The 26660-nt window shown below is 43.1% G+C and overlaps 1 protein-coding gene across 5 annotated transcripts in view; it reads right to left on the reverse strand.

Moving 5' to 3' along the window:
• Positions 1-1139: 1139 nt before the first annotated feature.
• The window catches only part of ATOX1 (antioxidant 1 copper chaperone), a 42535-nt gene continuing 17014 nt past the window's right edge, over positions 1140-26660 (reverse strand). The window contains exons 4-5 of one of the 5 annotated variants that reach the window (XR_010319793.1): positions 25766-25833; positions 14024-16467 (exon numbers count right to left, since the gene is read on the reverse strand). The gene's annotated coding sequence lies outside the window, so the exon portion shown is untranslated. The other 4 variants (XM_064278525.1, XM_064278536.1, XM_064278546.1 and 1 more) reach the window with 4 other exon arrangements.

Consider the following 26660-nt stretch of genomic DNA (forward strand, 5'->3'; position numbering starts at 1 on the left):
ATGATGATGATAATGGTACCTGTCCCCTACAGCAATTGAGAAAATTCAGGAAGATAGTTCATGTAAAATGCTCAGCACAGTGCCTGGCTCAATAGACACAGCTGTTATCACTAACTTTTGTCCATTTAATTCAGATCACCAACCCCAAAAAGCAAGGGGTCCCAGGATGTGACCCCTTTTTTCAGGGTCTTCTACTTGTTGGTTTTCTGCAGCCCCTGCTTTCGTCTTTTCCATGTGACCCAGCAAACCCAACCTTGGGCCAGTCATTCAGCATATGGTGGCTGAGATTCTCTGGGTTTTGTGGCTTGAGCAGCTTTGGTTGGAATTCTCAAGAAATTAACCAGATTTTTTTTATGAGTGCTCCTTAGAATACTAATAACCATTAAAAAACACAGCCCAGATGTTGGGATGGATCCGGTCCCTTGTTTTTCTTGAAGACTTTCCAATTTCCCATGTCAGACACACCTAGCCCTTCTATTAATACTAACCCCAGGCCATTCCTGGCTGCTTTGTTTCAACCTGCCCTAGATCTCCTAGTCTCATCTCCAGAACAGATTATTTTATCCCTGTTTTAAAGAAGTACTCCCTAGGTCCTCCCGAACAGTCACAGTCCTATACCCTTCAAAATTCAACCGTCAGTGGCTTCCCACCTCCCATATGGTCAAGACCAGCATTCTCAGTTCACCTCCAAGAACTTCCAACTTCTGACTTCAGCTTCCACGGTGACCTTTTATACCACGTTTGCTTGATTTATACAGTAACTGGTGATTATTCCCTGTAACAGCATTTATCCACCTTCTTGCTTTTCTCTAAGTACCACAGATGCTTGTTAGACTTTAGGCAAGCTGTCAGTATAATCTGACAGAATTCCAGGTTTTTTCAGGGATTGGGCAGGTGACAATATTTGATGAATCAGCTCAATTTAACCCCAGAGAGTAGGGTGGAACCTGCGGTGAACCAGGATGTACATGCTATGCCTAAAGACATTCAAATTAAAAATACTTAAAAACAGAGTGAGAGCCAGACAAAACACATCTGCTGGCTTGGGCTCTCCAGTAGATCATTGCTTTCAAACTCTTTAATAGTAGAACCCCAATTCCAAAGGAAATTGTACACAAATTCCTTTACTGGTTTATTGACATAAATTTAAAGATTTTTTTTTTATATATACATCATTTTATGTGTTAGAAAATCAGTCAATGAGAAGAATGGGTATTGATCATAAAAATTTGAAAGAGAGTTTGAATGACAGCTGCAGTCTTAAATCACTCTTAGTAGCCAATTTATTTCACAATTTTTTTAAATTATATGATATTGAGAAAATACCAATTTTTCAGATACGTAGTTGTAAATGGTAACAGTTTTTAAACAGCTCACGTTGAAACACAAGATACTTTGCAATTAAGCAGAGAATAAGGGAAAAGCTTTATTCCAATGGCTGTACAAAAATAAGTTAACCTGATAGCACAGAGGTGGCACAGGCTGTAGTTGACCCCAAATATTTTATGTACTCTTCTTTCTCTGGGATTATTAACTGGTTGCATGACAACAGAATTTTTTTTTTTTTAATTACATTTTCCAGTCTCTTTTGCAGTTTGGTGTTCTGACTAAAAGAGTATAAGCAGCCCTGTTTACAGGCAACGCTTGGGAAGTGTCCTGCTGACTAAAATGCCAGTCGGCTGGCTGGAGTTTGAGCAGCAGCCATTTTTGGAACTTGAGATTTAAAACTCACATCAAATATGGCAGAGCAACAAAATAGAATGCATCTAGCCCTCTTATGATCATGGATCCACAATATTGGCCCTTGATAACTTACCTCCAAATTGTATCTATGCAAGAGCAAAATTCTATTTTGTTCAAGATATGGTTGCTTTTGGTTTTGTTATTTACAGCTGACCCTAATGCCAATGAATATGTTAAAATGTGGTTTGTAACACTTAAAAGTGTTTCTGTTGTTCCTTATTTAAGATTTTCAAGTAAAACTATTATCTAAATTAGGGGTTCTCAAACTGTTGGTCTCAGGATCCTTTTAACCCAGTGCTGTCGAGTCGATTCCGACTCATAGCAACCCTATAGGACAGAGTAGAACTGGCCCATAGAGTTTCCAAGGAGCACCTGGTGGATTCGAACTGCTGACCCTTTGATTAGCAGCCGTAGCACTTAACCACTACGCCACCAGGATCCTTTTATATGCTTAAAAATTATTGGGAACCCAAAGAACTTTTATTTAGCTAGGTTATACCTATCAAAAGGAGTCCCTGGGGGGTGGAAACAGTTAAGTGCTCAACTATTAGCTGAAACATTGGCAGTTCTAACCCCCCCCCCACCTCAGTGGAGTCTTGGGAGACAGAACTGGCGATCTGCTTCCAAAAGGTCACAGTCTTGAAAACCCTATGGAGCAGTTCCACTCTATACACATGGGGTCACTGTGAGTTGGAACCGACTGGGTGACAATGACAATATCTATCAATATTTATTGTATCAGAAATTCAAACTAAGACATTTTTAAAACACAAGATACATGAACATATACCATTAGCCCCTAGAGCAATGACATCATCACATATCATGTGGCCAGAGGTTGTGTAGCCTCTGGAAAACTCTATTGTACACTCACGAAAAAATGAGAGTAAACAAAGCAAATAACATCTTAGTAGTATTATGAGAATTGTTTTGGCCTTGAGGATCCTGAAAGGAACCCCCTAGGACCCTAGACCATATTTTTAAAATCACTGATCTAAAATATGATTTTTTTTTAATTGTGCTTTAGGTGAAAATTTACAGCTCAAGTTAATTTCTCATTCAAAAATTTATAATCATGTTTTGTGACATTGGTTGCAATCCCCACAAAGTGACAGTACTCTATCCCTTTGCACCCCAGGTTCCCTGTGTCCATTCATCCAGTGTCTGCCTCTGCCTTCTTGCTTTTGGGCAGGAGTTGCCCATTTGGTCTTGTGTATTTTCTTCACGTGTGTTATTGTTTGTTTTATAGTCCTGTCTAGTGTTTGTCTGAAAAGTGGGCTTCGGGAGTGGTTACAGTTCTGAGTTCGTAGAGAATCCAGGGGCTCCTCCAGTCTTTATTAGACCAGTAAGTCTGGTCCTTTTTCATTAATTTGAATTCTATTCTACATTTTTCTCCCATTCTGTCCAGGACTCGCTGTTGTGATCTCTGTCAGAGCAGTATGTGGTAGTAGCTGGGAGCCATCTACTTCTGGTCTCAGACTTGTGGAGGCTCTGGTTCATGTGGTCTTTTAGGCTAATATTTTCCTTGTGTCTTCTTCATTTTTTTTGCTCTGGACGGGATGGGACCAATAGATACATCTTAGATGGCTGCTCACAAGCTTCTAAAACATGAAAAAATTTTAAAAATTAAGTATTTAGAGAAGCTCAGACATACCTCGGAAACCCAGGTGGTGTAGTGGTTAAGTGCTACAGCTGTTAACCAAGAGCTCAGCAGTTTGAATCCATCAGGTGCTTCTTGGAAACTCTACGGGGCAGTTCTACTCTGTCCTATAGGGTCGCTATAAGTCAGAATCGACTCGACGGCAGTGGGTTTTGGTCTGACATACCTCCAGTGATTTAAAAATCTCTGAACACAATGACACCGAGGATTCTGTTTAGTTTGGGGCTGCCAGCATTCACTTCCCTCTATTACCGTCTTCCACACTGTTAGCCCATATGCTCCAGGTGGGGTTTCACCTTTACATTAGAAACAGAGCATGAGACTAGGGCTAAGCCATTCCATTCCTCTTGGCCACGGTGACTCTTTCAGGGAAGACATGAGATGGAATGTATGACTGCAACAGAGAATCTAGATTTTTCCTAGTGGGCTTGACTAGGAGTGGGTGTACAACTCAGAGTAGCAGCAGCATTCCCAGATCACAAAGGGAGGCCAGCATGAATGTGCAAGAACCCACTATGATGGAGGGCAGGGTAGAGAGAGAGAGAAAAAGCCTGGTCCTGGGACTGCATCGGTCTGAGTCCTTAAACCAGCATTGGGAAGACACTACCATTTGCCTGCCCAATATCCTTTCTCTTCTGCCTAGGATTTTGTTCAGGAAGCTCTATGTCCAGCTCAAAATACTCAGCTTCCTAAACTAACTTGCAGTGCAGACAGGACATGTGACGTGCCTCCAGCCAATGACTTATAAGTAGAAGCCACTGGGTAGGGCTTTCAGAAAAGCTTGTGAAAGGAAGTAGACTTGGTCCTTCATCCCTCTTCTTCATTCTTAGATTACTGACACAAGACTACAAGTGGAGAAAGAGAGAATGGAACTCACAAGGAAAGGCTGACAGAAGGAGCTGAGGCACCAATGGTGACATGTATATATACTACATCATCCTTAGGTGGCCAACCTCTAGATTTCTAGAAAAGTGTGGAAAAAAAGCCTCTGGAATCAAGTTTCTGTGACATGTAGCAGAATGCATTTCTTATCTGACATACAGCCCAGCTCCTGGTTTCTTTTACATGGGCCAATAAATCCCCTTTTTGTTTAAGCTGGTTTGGGTTGGGTTTTCTGTCACTGTTAACAGAAGAAATCCTATTTCTGTCTCTGAGAGATTCCGTGCTGACTATGATACCATGGCTAGCAGGCATGTAGCCATCTCCTCACATCTATGAGTCAAGGCCAGCAGTAAGAAGAAGCACCCTGTGGTGCTAAGAGGAATATTACCCTATGGCCTAAAAGGAACATCTAAGCAGGAGGTAGAGAAAGGAAGAAAGTCATGAGAGGGGGAAAAGGGAAGCTTAAGGAGAGAAAAAGTTTGTTCTGGCCTCAGAAACGATCTGAAGCAGTGTCTGGAACTGACTGTCTAGTCACAAAAATAATTTTGATGACTCTACAGCCAAGCTATGTAGCAGAAGCTCCCTCCAAATTTTAGCGCATTGTAGTTTGCCCTTATTCTTCTGAGGCATGTGAAGAATTGCATTTTTGGGGGGCGGGGGGCTGGACCTTTTCAAGACTTTTCTCTTTCCTGGAGAGGCCCAGGGCAGGAGTGGGAGAAAGATAAAAATTAACCTGGTCACGCACAAATTTTGGAGCCGGTAAGATCTTGAATTTAAGTGCTGAGTCTGTGCCAACTTGCTGGAGACCTTGAGTAATGTATTTCATTTTTATGGGACTCAGCTTCTTCATCTATAAAATGGGGGCGATGAGAGTTACTTCATAGAGTTGTTGCAAGGATTAGATGAGCTATTAAATTTTAATAGGAAAGAGTTACGTCAGATGTAACCATTGGGGGAAAGTGGGTGAAAAGTACACAGGGCCTGTCTGTACTGTATTTTCAACTTCTTGTGAATTTGTAAGACCAAAAAATCAGTTACCACAGAGTCGATTCAACATGTGAACCTGTAGTTATTTAAAAACAAAAAGTAAGAAAGGAAAGACAAAAATTCAAAAGTCATGAGTGTACAGTTTTGTAGTGTTTCCTAGCAGTTGGGGGTATTCTCAGGAGTTGGGGAGATAGGGAACTTAATAGGAATGGAAATGGAATTTTGTATGAATTATTAATTAGATCCTTTTAAATATTCTTAGAGATAAAAAAGTGACAATTGGAGTTTTTAAATTACTTGTGACTATGGGATTTTGTTTTCTTCAACTGTAGCTCTGCTCAAACTGGGCCTTTTGAAGCGTTGGAATTTTCCAGAATTATGCAGGTAGAGACTTGCTCTTTAAGAGGCAGGCCAGATAAGCTGGTTCTCTTTCATTGTTCTAACCATCACCTTCCCTCAGTCCTCTGAACAGACTGCCCAGCACCACACCAATATTCCTCTAAGAAGAATTGTCAGAATAAGGATAAAAGTAACACCCTCTGCCCCTGGGTCTTCCTAGAGCCTTCAATAAGGAACAGTCTCTTAGGCCCATGACCTCATCCCTTCCTACCTCCACCTCTGAAATGGACTAAAAGCCTCCTGTTTTGGGGGACAAAGAGACTCCTGAAGAACAGGGGATGAACTAAACAGCTTACACTTTCCACAATGCTTTCCACTCTCAGAGCTTCATGTAGTCCATTAGGCCCTTCCCTGGCTTCTTTGCCCAGGAGAAAAGTAAGTGGTAGCAGACGGAAAGGCTCTATTGCTGCAGTTTGATTGTGTATACAACACAGAAAGCTGCCAAAGAAGAAGGCCTGCTGTGGGCTGCTCAGGCAAGGTCTGGGGATGGCACTGCCCTTCTGGGGAAATTGTGATCCCCATGGAGTCGCTGGGCAGTGCAGTTAATGCACGTGGGTGCTAACAAAAGGTTGGCAATTGAACTCCACCCAGAGGTGCCTTGGAAGAAAGCCCTGGTGATCTACTTCCGAGAAGTCAGCCATCGAAAGCCCTATGTAGTTTTCTACTCTGGCACATACGGGGTTGCCATGAGTCAGAATCAACTTGACGGATACTTAGTTTAGTTTGGTGGTTCTCCCATATCTGGGGTCAGAACCTTTGCAGGTTGTGAAGCTCCAGTTAAGCCATTTGCAGTATTAGGGGATTGACTCACATCAACAGGTTGAGAAGGATGCTCTTGGTTAAGGCCAACACATTGACTTCCTTTGAAGGATAGGTTTGTGCACTGGTGGAAAGTTCTCTACCTGCCCTTCAGGGCATATTCTTCCCTGGGCCAAGGTGCTAAATTAGACATCAAGAGGTTGATGCAGGAGCATAAAATTGGGGCAAAGATTGGTCTGGGGAGGGGGGGGAGTGTGACATCCAGGTGGTGTGATGAAGTGTTCTTGCCCCATGGTAGTGTCTTCCTCCTCACACAAAGAGCAGCAGCATAGAAGTTAAAGTGTGGGCTCCGCAGTCGCACTGCCTGGGTTCACGTTCTGGTCCACACCAAGGAACAATGTGGCCTTGGGCAAGTTACTTATCTGGATTGCAGTTTCCTCATTTGTGAAATGGCAGATGGGGGGGGGGGAGAAAAGTACCTATCTCCCGGCTACTGCTACTGACCATTCTGACCAGAAAACACAGTAGAAAGTCCCAGACAGAACGGGAGAAAAATGTAGAACAAAACTCAAATTCCTAAAAAAGGCCAGACCTATTGGACCGATAGAGACTAGAGGAACCCCCGAGACTACCACTCTAAGATACCCTTTGAACTTGGAATTGAAGCTATTTCTACAAGTTACCTTTCAGCCAAATAATACATGGGCTTATAAAATATTAATATCACTCGTAAGTAATGTGCTTCCTTAAACAATTAACTGTATGAGGCCAAACGGTCAACATTTATCCAAAAGCAAAAACGAGAAGGCAAGGAGGGGAAGGGAAACTAGATCAACGGAAACAGAACAAACAGAATGGAAATAATTAAAATGCTGACACATTATAAAAATTGTAACAAATGGCATGGAACAATCTGTATAAAAATTTTTGAAGGGGAACCTGATTTGCTGTGTAAACTTTCACCTAAAGCGCAATAAAACATTATTATTACACACAACAAAGCAAAAAAAAAAAACAGTACCTTTCTCTCAGGGTTGCTGTGAGCATCAAATGAGGTAAAGTATGTGAAATGCTTAGCCCAGAGTCTGGCACATAGAAAGTGAATATGAAATTCAAGCTATTATAATTGATGGTAATGGAAACCATCAGGACAAGTCAGTACTAGGCTCAGCCCTGCTATGAGTTACACTTCACACTAGTAAATCCCTCAGCCTCTCTGTATCCACCCTTTCTCCTCTGAAAAATGAATGTGCTGAACCAAGGGTAGCCCCTTGTACTACAACAATCTGAGACCTCAGGGGGGAAAATCTGAGCCACCCCCTGCTAAGAAGCAGCCAATACTTTTAAGCACTGAGTTTTCAGTGCCCCAGTAAACTATACCTCCTCTGGGGAACCCACGGCCCAAAGAGAAGGCTACTGAATGACAAAGAGTTTTTCGGGATATTTGGCCAGGGCTGTGCTGAATCAAAAGAAACCAGGAACACAGTTCTCAGTCCTGATGATAATGTAAAGGTCCCTGCCAATCCCCAGAGAATAGAATTCTAGAATGTCAAAGCTGGAAAAGCTTTTGGGAAGTTTCTAGTTCTGGGATTTTTAAGCCACGTTCTGTGATTATTTCTCAGTTCCACAAACTACTGACTTTTACATCATTTTGTATACCTCAAACTGTATTTAAAACCATGAGTGAAAAACAAAAGACCTAAATCAGTCGCCCATCAAATGTTAACATATCAGAGACCACAACCCATTAAGAAGTTGCAACATCAGTAATGATATCCCCTGTTCCACGTTCTCTTCTGAATCCAGCTTGAATTTCTTGAATTTCCCTGTCGATGTACAGCTGCAACTACTTCTTAATGATCTTCAGTAAAATTTTACTTGCGTGTGATATTAATGATATTGTTTGTTACCTGACTAGGGTCCGTGCCCTGGAGCAGTCGAGCCAATGAAACATACTCCAAGTCAGAAAGAGTGAGAAAGTTTATTAAGGAGATGCATACATCACAAGGCTGTCTCTATGGAGTCCCAAAGAGCAGTTTTACATTAGAGCTTATATAGAATCTTACAAGGGTTACAAGTGTCTTTGTAGTCCCCTGCCAGACATTTCTTTATTAGGCTAAAGACATACATATCTGATACCTGGGCTCCAACTTTCCTGTGGGGGTTGTATGCCACAGGTAGTCCCGCCAGAACAAAAGATTATTTGCATCAGTTTAAAACAAAGAACAAAGTCATTAACATTTGGTCCAAACAAAGTCGTTAACAGAGGTATGTGAGGAGGCAGGCAGAGGAAGAACAACTTACAGGTTTATCATGGCCTTAGTTATGTTAAGCTCTCAGTTGCCCACTTTGAAAAAGAAGACATGCTGGGTGGCATTGAGGTCACATGTTCCATAATTTCCATGTTCTGTTGGATCGCCTATCTTTGGAATGGGCACAAATATGGGTATCTTCCAGTTGGTTGGCCAGGAAGCTGTCTTCCAAATTTCTTGACATAGAGGAAGCACCTCCAGAGCTGCATCTGTTTGTTGAAACATCTCAATTGGTATTCCGTCAATTCCTGGAGCCTTGTTTTTTGCCAATAACCTCAGTGCAGCTTGGACTTCTTCCTTTAATTCCATTGGTTCTTGAGCATATCTTACCTCCTGAAATGGCTCAATATTGACCAATTCTTTTTGGTATAGTGATTCTGTATATTCCTTCCAGAATTAGTAATATAACATTTTATAGCACACTGGAATGATTATAAAGGAAACACTCTCTAGTAACTACCACCCAGGTCAAGAAATAGAATTGAAATAGGATTTTTGAAGTCCTGATGCATGCTACAACATGGATGAACCTTGAAAACATTATGCTAAGTGTAATAAGTCAATCACAAAAGGACAAATATTATATGAGTCCACTTATATAAAATATATAGAATTGGCAAATGTATAGAGACCAAAGGGGCAGGAAGGAGGGGAAGAGGAGGACTCACTGCTAAGGGGCACTGAGCTTCTGTTAAGGGCGATGGAAATGAATAATGGTGATGATTACACGACATGATGAGCTTAATTAATGTCCCTGAATTGTACATGTGAAAAAAAGTTGAAATGGCAAATGTTTAGTTATATATATTTTTACAGAAAAAAAAAAAGAAATAGAATTTTGCAGCCACTTCAGAGGACCCCCATGTGACCCATCCCAATCAGAATTACCTCCCTACCCCAAAAGTAACCTCTATTCTGCCTTTTATAGTAAACACTTCCATGAATGCGTGCCTTTAGAGTTTTATAATGATATGACATTTAACTGAAAAACATTTTGGTCAAAGACCCCCTTTATCTGTTTTATATGGGATGTAATTTAAGACTTTTTTGGACAGAAGGGCTCCTCTGACCAAAAAGCTATAAAATCACTGAAATCATCTGACCTCTCATTTTACAGAGGAAGAAAATGAGGCCCAGAAAGGGAAAGGGCTTTCTAAGTTCAACCAGGAGATTAGTGGCAGAATGGACTAGGACTCAGGTTCTCTCTGATTCCTTACAATTTCACCTTCCAATTCTTTTCAGGGACAGGGACCCTAGATACAAGGCGCCAGCCTTGTCTAATGACTCAAAGATGAGAAAGACTTGCAAGCCCAGCCTTAGTACAGGGGATTCCGTCCTCAACCAACACCAAACCTGGCCCTTTCCACACAGATCTGAGTAGAGAGACTTCCAAGGACCTTAGCAATGATTCTTTCCAGATATCTTTGCATTTTAACCCAAAGGAATGCATCAGCAAAGGTGGAATCACAGACAGAGCCAGGCAATGGGAATGCTAATTGAAGTGATGTCTCAGCCTTCCTCAGAACTCAACACGTGGGCCTGTCTCCCATGGTGCAGTACGCACCAAGCCTGACACACAGAGGACCTTAGAGATCACTGTGGGTTAAAGTGATAAGACTCTGGAGACCAAGTGTGATGCAGACACAGAGACTGGAGCAGGTCCAGGCTCCTCTGCCCTATTCACTCAACTGTTCTGCCCCACCTGGGGCTGCTCCCAGCTGAGAATTCCAGGAGAATCCTTCACACTCATTGTCTTAGTTTCCTAATGCTGTTGTCACAGAAGTACCATAAGTGGGTGCCTTTAAACAATGGACATTTATTTTATCACAGTTCGGGAGGCTAGAAGTCGGGTTTCAGGGCACTGGCTCTAGCGGAAGGCTCTCTTTTCTGTCAGCTCTGGGCGACGGCCCTTGTCTCTTCCAGCTTCTACAGCCCCAGCATTCCTTGGTTTCTTGTCGATCTTCACTTGGCATCTATCTTCCTGTTTGTGCTTTCTCGTCTCTGTGCCTATGCCCCTCCTTATAACTCAGAAGGATTAAATTTACGGCACACCCTTCTCTGACAATAGCCTTATTAATGTAATAAAAAGCCCGACTTCCAATAGGGATTTGTTTTCAAGTAGGACATGGCAGTATCCCAGATCTTTCATTGGCTGGATTTTATAGCCATCTCTGTCCTGAATGCTTAAGGGGAAGCCTGACAGGCTTCAGCTTTATCCTATGGATCAGAATTAGCAAATAACATTTAGCAAAGATGTTAGTAGGTGCTTTGTGGGGGGCGGGGGGGGGGGATAGGAGGGTGGTTATTGCAAGGACAAAAAGTTTGGGAAACAATGCACATTATATCTCCTTTTTTGAAAATTCACAAAGTACAATATTAGCATTTGAAAACTGAGAATTACCACAGCAAAGAAGTTTGCTAGATTTTAACTGGCCTGGCATTTCTTTGACTTTTGGACCTTGCATTTCATTAACAGCATTCTGCTGAAAACAGTTTGGCAATTGATGCTGCAGCCCCTTTGATGGATAAAGAATGCATTATTATACATACGGACACACCATGTGGCTGGAAAATCACCTTTCTGGCCCAGGTAACCCATCTCTTTGGAAAATTACTGAGTTATCCCAAATTCTGTAGAAATCCATTCATAATAACCCCAAGACGTTGTTGGGGTCCTCGGGGGAGAGCTGGGCTGGGCCCCACCACCTGACAGCAGCTTGTTGTCCCAAGAGCCCAAACCAGCCAGTAGCTACCCAGTGTGTGTCTCGACTTGTTTTCCCTTCCTACCCTGCTCCTTTTAGAACACAGCTGAATGGCTCTAGTCTCTCAGCCCCGCTCCCAGCCCAACTCTGGACCCCTCAAAGTCTGGCCAACTCTTCTCCCATCTGCCTTGACAAACACCCAGCTCCAAGCTGAGAGCCACAACATGGGCTGTTTTTCTCCCTCCTGCACCCCAGGAGGCCTCTCCCCTTTGCCTGGGCTTCCTTCCCAGGGTCTTGGCTGCCAACCCATTTTAAACTCATCCTCAGGCCAGTCACCTGAAGAAAAAGAGGTTCACAGAAGGCCCAAGATGAAGGAGTCTTTTATCCTGTGGCCTTTTGAGATTTGTTTTTAGCAAGAAAACCTTATTTTCAAAACAAATTATTATGCAGAACTCACCAGTTTATAAAAGAGACAAATAAGAACCTTTATGGCAGTCTTCTTTATTAAAGTGAAACAATGGAAAAAACGAAATGTTCATTAGTAGGAAACTGGCTTAACAAACTATGGCAAGACATACAATGGAATACTATGCAACCATTAAAAAGGAGGCAAAGTCCAAGAATAATAAAAGTTCTGGGAAAATCCTTATTTTGTACAGACAATATTTGGTCAACAGTTCCATTTTTGTGCAAAGATAAATATCTCTACTCATTTTGTTATAACTTACCACCTCCTATCCAAACTTGTCTAATGTTTTTATGGTACTTAACTATGGTGAACAAACATCCCAGTTTGCCAAGAACTGAGGGATTTCCCAGAAGGCAGGATACCAAAAAACCAAACCAAACCCATTGCTGCTGAGCCAATTCCAACTCATAGCAACCATATAGGACAGAGTAGAACTGCCCCATGGGGCATCCAAAGAGCTGCTGGTGAATTCGAATTGCTGACCTTTTGATTAGCAGCTGAGCTCTTAACTTCTGTGCCACCAGGGCTCCAGAAGGCAGAATAAACCAAAAACCCATTGCCTTCAAGTCAATTCTGACTCATAGCGACCCTGTAGGACAGAGTAGAACTGCCCTGTGGGTTTCCAAGGAGTGCCCGGTGGATTTGAACTGCTGGCCTTTTGGTTAACAGCTGTAGCACTTAACCACTACGCCACCAGGCTCTCCCAAGGCAGGATACTCTGCTTAAACTGAAAAAACCCCAAACTGGGATGACTTAGCCGCCCAACACTTAATGGAAATTAAGACTTTATTTTAGAAAGAATAGAAAGATTATTAAGGTCCCTAGGTGGTGCAAATGGTTTGTACTTCACTGCTTGCCTTAAGATTGGTGGTTCGAACCTACCTGGTGGCTCCTCGGAAGAAAGGCCTGGCTATCTGCTTCTGAGAAGATTGCAGCCAAGAAAACCGAACGGGGCAGTTCAACTTTGTAACAATCAGCAGCAACTAACAACCACCATGAGAGAGACTATTACTACTTTTAGCCCATGTAAATAAGCTTGTATATTCACAAATGAAATTGAGCCAGTGTTTACATTCTAAGAAGTCCCTGGGTGACACAGAGGGTTAAGTACTTGGCTACTAGCCAAAAGGCTGGCAGTTCAAACCCACTCAGGGACACCTCGGAAGACCTGATGATCTGCTTCTGAAAGGTCACAACCTTGAAAATCCCATGGAGCAGTTCTACCTGTACACATGGGATCACCATGAGTCAGAAACAACTTGATGGCAATGTTACCCGATTACGGTCCCTGCTGAGGAGCAGTTAAGCCAATGAAATATAGTCCAAGTCAGAAAGAGTGAGTTTTTATACATCACCAGGGACCCAGCAGCAACACAGACTGTCTCTATGGAGTCCCAAAAAGCAATTTTACATTAGAGCTTATATAGAATCTCACAAGGGTTATAGTGTCTTTGTGGGTTAGTGTCTTTGTAGTCTGCAGATGGGCTGCTTGGAGGAGGAATTATGCATTACAGGATCTTGACAAAAGACTCTTTATCAGACTAAAGAGATACATATCAAATACCTGGGCTCTGATTTTCCTATGGGGGTAGTAAGCCGTAGGTGGTCAGACATAACAAAAGGTTATTTGCATCAGTTTAAAACAAAGAACAAAGTCATTAACAGGTATGTGAAGGAGGGGGCAGGCAGAGGAAGGAGAAGAATCTATAGGTACAGGATGGCTAGTTATGTCAAGCTCTCAGTTGCCCATTTTGAAAAGGAGGAAACATGCTGGTTAGTGTTAGGGTCACAACAACAATTTACACTTTAAATAAAAGGACAAAACTATGTGGGCTGATACGGAACTTGAAACCATCTCAAGATAATAGTGAAATACAAACCAAAAAAAACCCAAACCTGTTGCCAGTGAGTCGATTCTGACTCTCACCAACCCTATAGGACAGAGTAGAACTGCCCCATTGGGTTTCCAAGGCTGTAAATCTTTACAGAAGCAGACTGCCACATCTTTCTCCCAAGGAGCAACTGGTGGGTTCGGATCGCCAACATTTCAATTAACAGCCAGAGTGTCTTCATTGGTCCAACAAATTTCCCATTTAATAAATCCTAATAGAAAAAAGTGGAAAGTTTTTTGTGTTCTGTTTGACTGGCTTATGTGAAAGGTTGCTTAAAAGATATTTTCCAAGATTATCCTGTCTATTATTGTCTTTATACCTCAGGGCCCAGTTGATGTGTCCTTGTGAACCCAAGGACAGGGAATAATGATTCCAACATTATTTTCTAAATCATGGCGCAGTGGTTAAGCACCTGGCTGCTAACTAAAATGTAGGCAGTTCACACCCACCAGCAACCCCAAGGGAGAAAGATGTGGCGATCTGCTTTTGTAAAAATTTACAGCCTTGAAAACCTTATGGGGCAGTTCTACTCTGTCCTGTAGTATCACTATGAGTCTTTGGGTACCCTCCTCTGGGCTTTGACAGTTGTAAACATTTTGTCACTTGTGGTTCAAATCTTTCTCTCTTTAAGAAATAAAGTATTTATATATACAGTGAAACCCAGTCCTATTCTTCATCTTCTCTCCCAAAAGTAACTAAAACCCATTGTTGTCAAGTAGATACCTACTCATAGTGACCCTACACTCTTAACCACTACACCACCAGGGTTCTTTTAGGAATACGTACTATACCTGTTGCCGTCAAGTTGACTCTGACTCATAGTGACCCTATAGGACAGGGTAGTATTGCCCCACAGTGTTTCCAAGGAGCACCTGTTGGATTAAAACTGCTGACCTTTTTGGTTAGCATCCAAGCTCTTAACCACTGCACCACCAGGGCTCCAAGGTTTGTGAAGGAGCCCCAAAAATCTAGGTGCTTGGCATAAGGAGATAATTCTGCCAAAGATGTAGACTGGACTCCATTGTTATTGTGTACTGCTCATCCTGAGCTGACTCTAAAAAGCCAGCTAGCCAGAACACCTCAGGACACCTGTGAGCACCCCTCCCTTCCCTTCCTCTCAGAGCAAGCTCCCAGGAAGGATACTTACTCCGGTTGGCCCCCCCAAATATCCATAGATTAGCAAGATGTTACTGACTCAAACTTTATGATTAACACAGAACAATGCTTAGGGGACCTTGTAATTGCCTGGTGTCTCTTAAATCATGATTTTGTAAATGTCAACCAGTCAGTATTTTTTCCTTGTAAGCTCCTGGATTTTCTATTCTTAAACTCTGTGAAAATTTCCTTTTGCTGGAGCACTTTTGTGAATCCTCACGAAGTGCTGCACGGTTTGGATCTCTCTGTTCCTTCAATAAAACTCTTTAACAGAAACTCCAGTTTGCTCTTTGACACTTTTTCCTACAATTTTGTCTGTATAACTTTTCCAATTAAAAAAATGATGAAACAATAATTATCAATGGCCACTAAAACCATGGGGTGATGGGCAAACAGATGGGGAAATCTGTAATGGCTGGTTCAGGTTAAGGATGTCCTTAACATGAAGCACCCATTACAAATCCATCCATCAATCTTAGCATGACAACAAGAAGGACAAGCGGGTATCAAGTGCTTCCTGATGTAATTATAAGGACATCAGAGCAAAAAATCAAACTTGGCTCTAATCGAGCTTAAACCTAGCCACCATTTTAGAGGAAATTCAGGGGACAGAGGATTGTGTTGCCGCAGAATGCCTTCGTCTAAGATCCAGAACGCAGGAGACCCTACAGTACAAAAGGCCCAGCCTCCTCGACAAATAATTTCCCAGGAAAAAGCAAAAGGGGGGAGTGGGCCGGTGGGTACATATTAAAAGAGACTTAAGAAATATATTATTAAAAATATAATCATGTATTAATATAAAAGAGTAACACATTATTTGATTGCTCAATGATTTAATAAACAGTTTGCAAATTGAAGAAAAGGTCCCTCTTACAAGAGGAAGCCACCTCTAGAGAATGAAGAATTCACAGAGATTTAAATAACTTGCTTAAGGGCGGGGAATTGGGGACTATGGCTTCAGGGGACATCTAAGTCAATTGGCAAAATAAATTCTATTAAGAAAACATTCTGCATTCCACTTTGAAGTGTGGCATCTGGGGTCTTAAACACTAACAAGCAGCCATCTAAGATGCATCAATTGATCTCAACCCACCTGGAGCAAAGGAGAATGAAGAACACCAAGGTCACAAGGTAATTATGAGCTCAAGAGACAGAAAGGGCCACATGAACTAGAGACTACATCATCCTGAGACCAGAACTAGATGGTGCCCGGCCACAACTGATGACTGCCCTGACAGGGAGCACAACAGAGAACCCCTGAGGGAACAGGAGAACAGTGGGATGCAGACCCCAAATTCTCATAAAAAGACCAGACTTAATGGTCTAAGGCTAGAAGAATACCGGCAGTCATGGTCCCCAAACCTTCTGTTGGCCCAGGACAGGAACCATTTCCGAAGCCAACTCAGCAGACATGGATTGGACTGGACAATGGGTTGGAGAGAGATGCTGATGAGGAGTGAGCTACTTGCATCAGGTGGACACTTGAGACTGTGTTGGCATCTCCTGTCTGGAGGGGAGATGGGAGGGTAGAAGGGGTTAGAAACTGGCAAAGCAGTCATGAAAGGAGAGACTGGAAGGAAGGAGTGGGCTGACTCAATAGGGGGAGAGTAAGCGGGAGTATGTAGTAAGGTGTATAAAAGTTTATATGTGAGTCTGCATCCCACTTTGAAATGTGGCGTCTGGGGTCTTAAATGCTAACAAGCGGCCATCTAAGATGCATCAATTGGTCTCAACCCACCTGGAGCAAAGGAGAATGAAGAACACAAGGTCACACGACAACTAAGAGCCCAAGAGACAGAAAGGGCCACATGAACCAGAGACCTACATCATCCTGAGACGAGAAGAACTAGTTGGTGCCCGGCCACAATCGATGACTGCCCTGACAGGGAGCACAACAGAGAACTCCTGAGGGAACAGGAGATCAGTGGGATGCAGACCCCAAATTCTCATAAAAGGACCATACTTAATGGTCTGACTGAGACTAGAGGAATCCCGGCGGCCATGCTCCCCAGACCTTCTGTTGGCACAGGACAGGAACCATCCCCGAAGACAACTCATCAGACATGAAAGGGACTGGACAGTGGGTAGGTGAGAGATGCTGATGAAGAGTGAGCTAATTATATCAAGTGGTCACTTGAGACTGTGTTGGCATCTCCTGTCTGGAGGGGGGATGGGGGGATAGAGAGAGTTGGAAGCTGGCAAAATTGTCACGAAAGGAGAGACTGGAAGGGCTGACTCATTAGGGGGAGAGCAAGTGGGAGAACGGAGTAAGGTGTATATAAACTTACATGTGATAGTCTGACTTGATTTGTAAACGTTCACTTGAAGCTCAATAAAAGTTAATAAAAAAAAAGTTTATATGTGAGAGGCTGACTTGATTTGTAAACTTTCACTTAAAGCAAAATAAAAATTATTAAAAAAAAAAACTTGCTTAAAGAATACAGGTTTCCATAGTGATAAAGTATTTAATGGCTACGGCGTTAACACTAAAAAGGTAACATCAGGGAAGATTCATTCTCTCTATCCACCTGCAATCCCCAAAAACTAGTGACATCTGGAAATTCAAATTAAAGAAGCCTCCGCCATTTAATCACAGGTTAATGGTTTTGTTATGACCTGCTCTTTGGAATGCTATTTTGGGTGAGAGAAAAAAAGCTGCTGTTGGGTTAATTTTGGGTCAGTAATTTTTATGTTTCTGCATAAGAAAAGCCCTCTTGAAATAAAAGTAAAATATCTATTTTTAATATAAATTTGAGTCCACAATATCAAGAAAATGCAATGGATGGACCTTGTTTGCATCCTGATTTGAACACACCAATAATCAATCAGTAATAACAATAATATAATCAATACTCAGTCACTAATAATAGGGAGAATTTGAATAAATAAATAATATCAATAATCAATGACATAACAATAGGAGAAATTTGAACACTGGATATTTTATGATATTAAGGAATTAGTATTAATTTTGAGGTGTCATGATGCTATAGTGGTTTTGTTTTTTTTTTTCAAAGAATTCTTACCTTTTACCCAAAGCCATGGCCCCCAGGAGTTCTGTTAACCCAGAACTAAAACCATTCCCAAAGCCCACTCTTCAGACAAAGATTAGACTGGACTATAAAACATAAAATAATACTCGTGAAGAGCGTGTTTCTTAGTTCAAGCAGATACATGAGACCAAATGGCCAGCTCCTGTCTGGAGGCAGGATGAGAAGCAGGAAAGGACAGAAGCTGCGTGGAGGGACATGGGAAACCCGGGGTGGAGAGTGCTGTCACATTATAGGGATTGCAACTAGTGTCACATAACAATACCCAACAAAACAAACAAACCCAGTGCCGTGGAGTCGATTCCGACTCATAGTGACCCTATAGGACAGAGTAGAACTGCCCCATAGAGTTTCCAAGGAGCACCTGGCAGATTCGAACTGCCGGCCCTTTGGTTAGCAGCTGTAGAACTTAACCACCATGCCACCAGAGCTTCCCACATAACAATACATGTATAAATTTTTGTATGAGAAATTAACTTAAGCTGTAAACTTTTATCTAAAACACAATAATAAAAAAAAAAAGAGTCCTTACCTTTTAGAAATACAAAATGAATCTCTTATGGATGAAATAGCATGTAGTCTGGTATTTACTTCAGAATCATCCACTGGGGAGCAGGCAGTGAGAGAAATTGCAGATCCAACAAAACTGGCTATGAGTTGGTAATTGTTGAAGTTGGGTGATGAGTATATGTGTTTCTCTATACTACTTGGCTTTTGGTATTATGTTTGAAATTTACCATAATAAAATATTTTTTAAAAATATCCAACTAGTTAACTTCAACAAATAAGAGGAGCAGTCTTAGTAGAAAGGTACTAGGGGCCTGGAGCCCCACCACCACCACCTCCCTTTTCCCTGGTACCTCCGCAAAACCTTAAGTCTCCATGGAACACGGTTTGAAAATCACTGATTGGGACTAGGGATTGGCAAACTTTTTCTGTAAGGGCCCAGATGGTAAATATTTTAGCTTTTCCAGGCCACAAGTCTCTGTCACAACTATTTGACTTAGCCATTGTGGTGCAAAAGTAGCCATAAATATTATGTAAATGAAGGAGGATGGTTGTGTTCCTATAAAACTTTATTTACAAAAACAGGCAGTGGCTGGATTTGACCTGTGGGCCATAGTTTACCGACCTAGTGGTTAAAGCTCTCACTGCTAACCGAAAGGTCAGCAGTTCGAACCCACCAGCTACTCTGGGGGAGAAAGATGTGACAGTCTGCTTCCTTAAAGATTACAGCCTTAGAAACCCTATGGGGTAGTTTTACTCTCTCCTACAGGGGCCGCTATGAGTCAGAATCAACTCCATGGCCATAGGTTTTTTTGGTTTGGGTCTAATCCAATCCCTTCTAAAGCCTTGGAAACTGAGACTCAGGGAGTTAAAGTGGCTTAAGATCCCACAAGAAACTTAGGTCCCTGTGAGGACACCTGCTGCTGACACCATCAGCAGTGTCTGCACATTTGGTGTTTTCAGAAAAATTAAAAGCAAGAGTATGGTGGGTAGGGGAAGGAAGTCAGGGAAGGAAAATTAATTATATGTCAATTAGGATTAGGTTCAGGTGTATGTATATACTACCTATTGCTGTGGACTAGATTCCAACTCATAGCAACGCTATAGGACAGAGTAGAACTGCCCCACAGGGTTTCCAAGGAGTGGCTGGTGGACTAGAACTGCTGACCTTTTTAGCTAGCAGCCTGAGTTCTTAACCACTTTGCCACCAGGGCTCCATAGTAGTAAACCCAAAATATCAGTGGCTGAAACAATAAAGAAGGTTGTCTCTCTCACACATGAACCAAGTCTGGGCTCATGTGTAGGATCTATCATATTCAGAGAACCAGGCTCCACCATCCTCAGCCTCTGGGTTCTCATCCTCAAGGTCAAAGTCCAATACTGGATTTCCACCATTACATCCTTGTTCCAGATAGCAGGAAAGAAAAGGTGGCAAGGGCAAAAGAGGGAGGGCTTTCTTGCTGTGTTGGTTCACTTTATGAAGCCTTTTTGGGATTTTCTTGTATCTCATTATCCAGAAGTTAGCCACATGGCCACACTTAGGGGCAAACAAGCCTGGTAAACGTCTACATTTTGGTGGCAATGTCCAGTAAGAAACAGTTACCATCAAGTTGATTTCAACTCATGGCCACCCCATGCATGTGAGAGTAGAACTGTTCCACGGGGTTTTCAGTGGTTGAATTTTTGGAAGTAGAACACCAGGGCTTTTTTCTGAGGCACCCCTGGGTGAACGCGAAACTCCAATCTTTCGGTTAGTAGCCAAGTGAAGAGTTAACCATTTGTACTACCCAGGGATTCCAGGTGGTAAAGTGCCTGGTGATAAACTGAGGTTCTATTACTAAAGAAATTACTAAAGAGGGAGGAATAAAAAGCTTTTGAGTAGGCAATTAGCAGTCTCTTCCATAAGTTATTTGGAAGAATGTGAGTTGACCCTTTCCATCTGATAAGCTCCATGCCTAGGGGTATTTAGTGACCAAGACAAAGCAGCACAAGGCTAGTGGGAAGAATGCTCCCAGCTGCCCTCTACTTCTAACATTCTAGGGGCCCCAGAAGCACTTCCATCTCTGAAGGCTTGGTCTGAGGGAGGTGGTTGAGTGGGTGGTGGTGAGACAGATACCATCTCTGAAGGCTTGGTCTGAGGGAGGTGGTTGAGCGGGTGGTGGTGAGACAGATAGGGTTAACTGTGCAGGCAGCTGAACAAAAGATGTGTTAAAAGATTACCATCTACAAGTTGGGTAAACAGGAACCCACCCTGTCAACATGAGGTAAGATTGAAACAACCCATGAATTACCATCTCCTTCTTAGTGTTTTTCTAGTCACTTCCTCCTTTGCAGACTCTGCATGTGCACAAGAATGAAATGTGGCCACTGTTTAATCTGCCTTAGCCCTCCAAAGATGGAGATGCAGTGCCGATGATCAAGAAGATCAAGTGCCCTTGTGCTATATCCCATAATGTGATGCCAAGGGCTGCTGAGAGGACTCCATCTTGAATATCAGAGGGTTCCATCTTGGATTCCAGATGCATGTGCAACCTAATTAGCATACACTTCCATTCTGAGAAGTACCCACCCCTTGAAAGAAGCCCACTAAATATTCATTACTCTATTGTCTCCACTGAACCCATATAAGCCCTAGCTTTGCTTCCCTTTTCTAGTCAGTCTTTTGGAGAGGTTTATATCTCTGCTGATTCCTTTTGCTTGACTCAAGCAAAATAAAGCTTGCTGAAGATAAAGTTTGTCTTTCACATGTATTCTTACTCAGGGAAAGACAAGGACCCTTTGTGTCAGACTGGCAGTTGGTAACAATGGGAGGGCCTGAGATCCCGGTCTCCCAACCTGGGGGAATGTAGCCCTTTTAGAGAGCCCAGGTTGCTCTTCCAACCTTTAGCTTTTCACCCTTCCCCTCCAGCCCTCCTTGCCATCTCAATGGCTTTTCTCAGTGCTATTTTTTTTTTTTATCTCAATGGCCCCTTTAATTACTGGGAATGTAGGGGGGATTACAGCTTCTATTTATGCCAAAAAAAGAATACCCACAAATGGCTGCCTCAGTGAGACCTGTTTCCACATAGGACCCTGGGAGGGGCAGGGATTGTTCCCAGGCGGGTGACACTGAGGAAAGAGTTAGGGTCAAGCTTGATGTTGGGTGTGGCCTGACTGGGCAGGCTTAGGCCTTTTACAAAGTGGTAAGATTCAGGGGAGTCATTCTCAAAAATGTAAAATAGGAAAGCTGGCGTTAATGGAGTACCTTTCACATACCAGGTGCTTTGTGCGCATTACCTGTGAGATGGGTGCCTTCAGAGCCACACTTCCCAAGTGAGGGGAAGTTGAGAAATCTGCCCAGGTTCCATCCATTCGATGAGCTCATGCTCTCTCTATTCCTAACCAGATGGGGTCTAGTTAATTCCAACTCAACGAAGACTCCAGAGTAGAACTGTGCGCCATAGGGTTTTCTCTCTTTTTTTTTTTTTTGTAAGTAGATTGCCAGGCCTTTCTTCCAAGGTGCCTCTGGGTAGACTTGAACCTCCAACCTTTTGGTTAGCAGCCAAGTGCATTGACCAGTTGTGCCACCTACACTCCTAAGGCTCCCTCTCTGCTCTTAGTCCTGCTGCTTCCATTCTGGGTTGGGAACCATGTGAACTGGTGATCACTGGTGATCAGCGGAGACCAAGAACTGCTTGGCTGTGTTTTCTTGGCCTCCAGTATCAAAAAGGCAAAAAAGCTAGTGACGAGGTGGTTCTGACAACTCAAACCTCTGTCCCTGGGGCATGGCTGCAGGAAGGAACTTGGAATATTCCTTGTGGGACAGACCAGGGAGGGGATGGTAAGAGTGGAAAAGGAAGTGACTTTTTGCCTCTGAGGAACCACCAAGGCTAGACTGATGCCCTGTGTGTCAGGACAAACTAAGGACTGCCCACCCACCCCACTGCTGTCGAGTAGATTCCGACTCATAGTGACCCTACAGGACAGGGTAGAACTGCCCCATAAGAGTTTCCAGGGAGCGCCTGGTGGATTCAAACTGCCGACCTCTTGGTTAGCAGCCATAGCACTTAACCACTACACCACCAGGGTTTCCAAACTAAGGACTAGTCATGAGAAATGCCCAGGAGAGATACGCATGAGCTCAGGGGCAGTGTGCAGGCCAAGCCTTAGGGACCACCCATCAGAGGTAGGGAACGATGCAGACGCTGGGTTGAACGAACAATTAGGTCTTTTGCATTCTTAAGATCCTACAATGATGATAATAATACCCAAACTGAGCTCCTTCTGTGTGTATGCATCATCTCATTTCACTTTAAGATATTATTATTTCCATTTTACAGATGAGAAAACTGAGACCCAGGGAGACTTGGCTAGTGCACACAGCTGGTAAACAGCCAAGTTGGGACCTGAATCCATGTCTGTCTGCCTACAGAGTCTGTGTTCTTATCCAAGACACAGCCTCATTCTAGGTGTCTGGAGTTTTATGCTTCTAAAAGGATTTGAAGTTAGGAGCCCAATGGGGAGGCGGTACCCTTCCTTCCAGAGGCTCTGATATTTTATTTCAAGGCTTTAATCAGCAGTCATGGGATCTGTCCAGAGACACACAGACTTACCCCCCCCCCCACCACCTTAGGAAACAGATTAGGAAACTTGTCCACTTAAAGGAAAGTGGCCACAGCCCCTAAAGACATGGAAATCTAAAAGCAGCTCTGACAGACACTCCCAAGAAATTACAGACTCGGGCTTTTAAAGAGACTGGCTCTAATTAAAGGAGAATACCATCGAGAGGGCATGACCTGAACAACAACCGCTCACCCTCCCACATGGTGCAATCCTCCAAGCTCCATTTTTACTTTCCGTAGGCTGCCAGGGTTGAGAGGATCACCAGGATTTGAAGTTTTCCGACTTCCGTTTCATAATTGTTGAAACTTTTTGTTCCAACAAAAAGCTTATTTGTGGAATGCCATTATCGAGTATTGGGCACATCATGATCTTATTGAATTCTCACAATAGTCATATGAAATACGTCCTATTATGAGCCCCATTTTACAGACGAGAAAACTGAGTTGCACAAAAGACTCTATCTTTCCCCAGGTCACACAGTTACTAAGTGGTGGGGGAAGAATTTGAATTCAGATCTGCTGAAGTCTAGAGTAGGGGCTGGTACAGTGGGGTTGTAGGAGGAAGCCTAGCAAATAAAACTATTAGTTGAACTCCACTGCTTTGGAATTGGCTGTGTTAGGTTTGGAGAATTCAGCCCACTGAGACTCTCCCTTGTGCCCTGTGAGGCTGGTGGGGGAACTTGCTGGCTCCAGACAGCAGTTTAAAGAACTGGAAACAACTCAAATATCCAATAACAGATGAATGAATCGTGGTATATCCATAAAATGGAACCAAACCAAACCCACTGCCATCAAGTCAATTCTGACTCATAGTGACTCTATGGGACACAGTAGAACAGCCCCATAGGGTTTCCAAGGCTGTAATCTTTAAGGAAGCAGACAGCCACATCTTTCTGCCATAGAACAACCAGTGGGTTTGAACACCAACTTTTTGGTTAGTAGCCGAGCACTTTAACCACTGCACCACCGAAGTTCAGAATAGTTACTACTCAGTAGTAAAAATAAACAGACTATCGACATATGCATCATCTCAAAATACTTATGCTGAGTGAAAAGGCCAAACAAAATGATGTACCTACTGCATGATTGCATTTACATAAAACTCTAGAAAATGCAAACTAATCAAGTGTGACAGAAAACACTTGACTGTTGTTGCTTAGGAACTGGGGAGGGCATTAGGAAACTTTATGAAGTGATAAATATGTTCATAATATTGCTTGTGGTGGTTTCACGAGTGTGTGTACGTATGTATACATGTCTGTCTATATACATACGTGTATATATATGTCAAAACTTAAACTGTACATTTTAAATAGGTGCAGTTTACTGAATGTCAACTATACCTCGATAACCCTTTTTATTTTTTAAGCACTAAAAAGTCAAAAACTTGTATTTACCAGAAGCCAGAGTTGTGAGGGGACTTGCTGAAGCTCACTCAACATATGGTGGGGAGCTGGGGCCAGGTCAGAGTCCTTCCTGAGGTCTACACTGCCATGGTAGATGGGAAAAGGGGGTCTCGCCCAAGAGCAGCCCCCAGGCTCTGTCTCCAGCACAATGAAGGAGCAGAGTGGCGTCTTCTCTCCAGTTCGTGCTGATACTGGCTCTAGAAAAGCCAAGGCTTTGGCCCGAACTGGATGGGTAGGTCCACAGAGGCAAAATTGGTAGAAGCTTCACCCCATCAGTCATGAGTCAGATATTCCTCTAGGGACCCAGGAAACAATGGACTGTTACTGGGAACACCCCAAGGGTGGCTTGTATTCACAAGAGGTATCTTTGGAAAAAAAAAAAACTGCTAAAAGGGTTAAAACCAAACCCACTGCCTTTGAGTAGATTCCGACTCATAATGACGCTGTAGGACAGAGGAGAACTGCCCATAGCATTTCCAAAGTTAGACCAGGCAATTTCCTCTCTGTAAGATGAACTCAGCAAACACCTACTGAGCACCTACTCTGTGACTGGCAGGTCCACTACCTCATGGGGACTGTGCGAGGATGACACGAGAGTAAGGCAAGTGCGTGACCCACGATAAGCACCCCAAAACGGTAGCCATCCTCATCCATCAAACATCCCTTAAACGTCCCCTCCAGGCCAGATGCCTGGCCTGATTCTTGAGGATAGGAAAGACACGTGGACAAAAAGCTTTGCCACAACACTGAAGCTTACGATTATTTCCAGTTGTGTTGAGGTTTCATGGAGGCTGTGGTATGCAATGAAGGGAGAAAATTTGTACACGGAGACAAGGAGGTAGTGGGGAGGCAGCTGAAGGGATTCGCTCCAGTTACAGAGGCAACAAGAACAAAAGCAAGATACTTGGGAAGACACGTGAGGAGCGGCCTGGCTGAAGTGAGGGGTGGAGCAGGAGGGAGGCAAAGGTTAAAAAGGTGGGCTGGGGCCAGGTGTTGGAGGGAAACAAGAAGGAAGAACTGCATCTATCTTCTCCTCACTCCACCCTTGCGGAAGCCCTAACTCTGCTATGATCTCATTTGTTCTGTGGACAGCCAATTGGGCTGGGGCAAAGGGACATCCCCAACTCCTCTGAGGCCTTGAAGAATAGAACCAAGGGCCTCAGCTGGAAACCTGGATGCCAGCTGAGGAGTGGGGTGTGGAAAAGAGCCAAAGAAGAGGAACTGCTTCAAGGATCACTCACCCTAAAAGTCACCAGTCTCCCAAACCTTGGGCGTTCCCAATGGGCCAAGCCGGCCTAAACCAGGTGTCCTGGGGAAACAGTGAAAATGGAAATAATCCTCAAGTACGTGCTCCCAGAGCCCACAGAAACTGTTTTAAATTTCTCAGACCTGAAGACAGAAAAAACAAAGGGGGTGGGGGGAGGGTATCGGGTATCGGGAGCAAATTCAAAGCACACTGCCCTCTGGTGGCAAACAAACCTATATACCATTAAAGCTGGGAAAGCCAGTCCTCCCCAAATGCTAAAGTCCCGGTGCCCCTGAGGGACCACAAAGGCAGAACCTGCTCTGAGACTCGTTACAGGATCAAATTATGTTAGCAGTTTAAAGTAGAGGCTGTTTCTTACTACTGGTTACCTAGTTTCAGGCCCTCCACCCTGAGGTGCAGGTATTACAGCACACATTAAGCAAGTGAGGAAATTGCCGCTGGGAGATGTTAGGGGGCTGGTCCAAGGTCCCGGCTGGCCAAGTGCAGAGCCAGGTCTTGTCCCAGGTCCAGCAGTGTTGGGTTCTCAGTAAATGTCTAATAAATGGTTAAAGCAGCAATTCTTAACACATAGTCCCCAGTATTCTTTCAGAAGGTCTGTGAGGTAACTATTTCCATGAGATGCTATTTGCCTTTTTCACTCCCACATGTGTATGGCAGAGTTTTTGTGTCTCCACGATGTGCAGTGGGATGTGCTTATTTATAGTCATGTGTTTTAAAAATTTCTAAAATAATTTCTAATACTGTATGTATTGATAGATATAACCCAAATAAGCAAAAGCCCTTTGAAATCCTCATTTTTAAGCATGTAAAAGGGTTTTAAGGTCAAAGGTTGAGAACTGCTAGTTTAAAGAAATATTTTCTAAAAATAA

This window comes from Loxodonta africana, chromosome 2, assembly GCF_030014295.1.
Source record: "Loxodonta africana isolate mLoxAfr1 chromosome 2, mLoxAfr1.hap2, whole genome shotgun sequence".
In the NCBI taxonomy this organism is placed as follows: domain Eukaryota; kingdom Metazoa; phylum Chordata; class Mammalia; order Proboscidea; family Elephantidae; genus Loxodonta; species Loxodonta africana.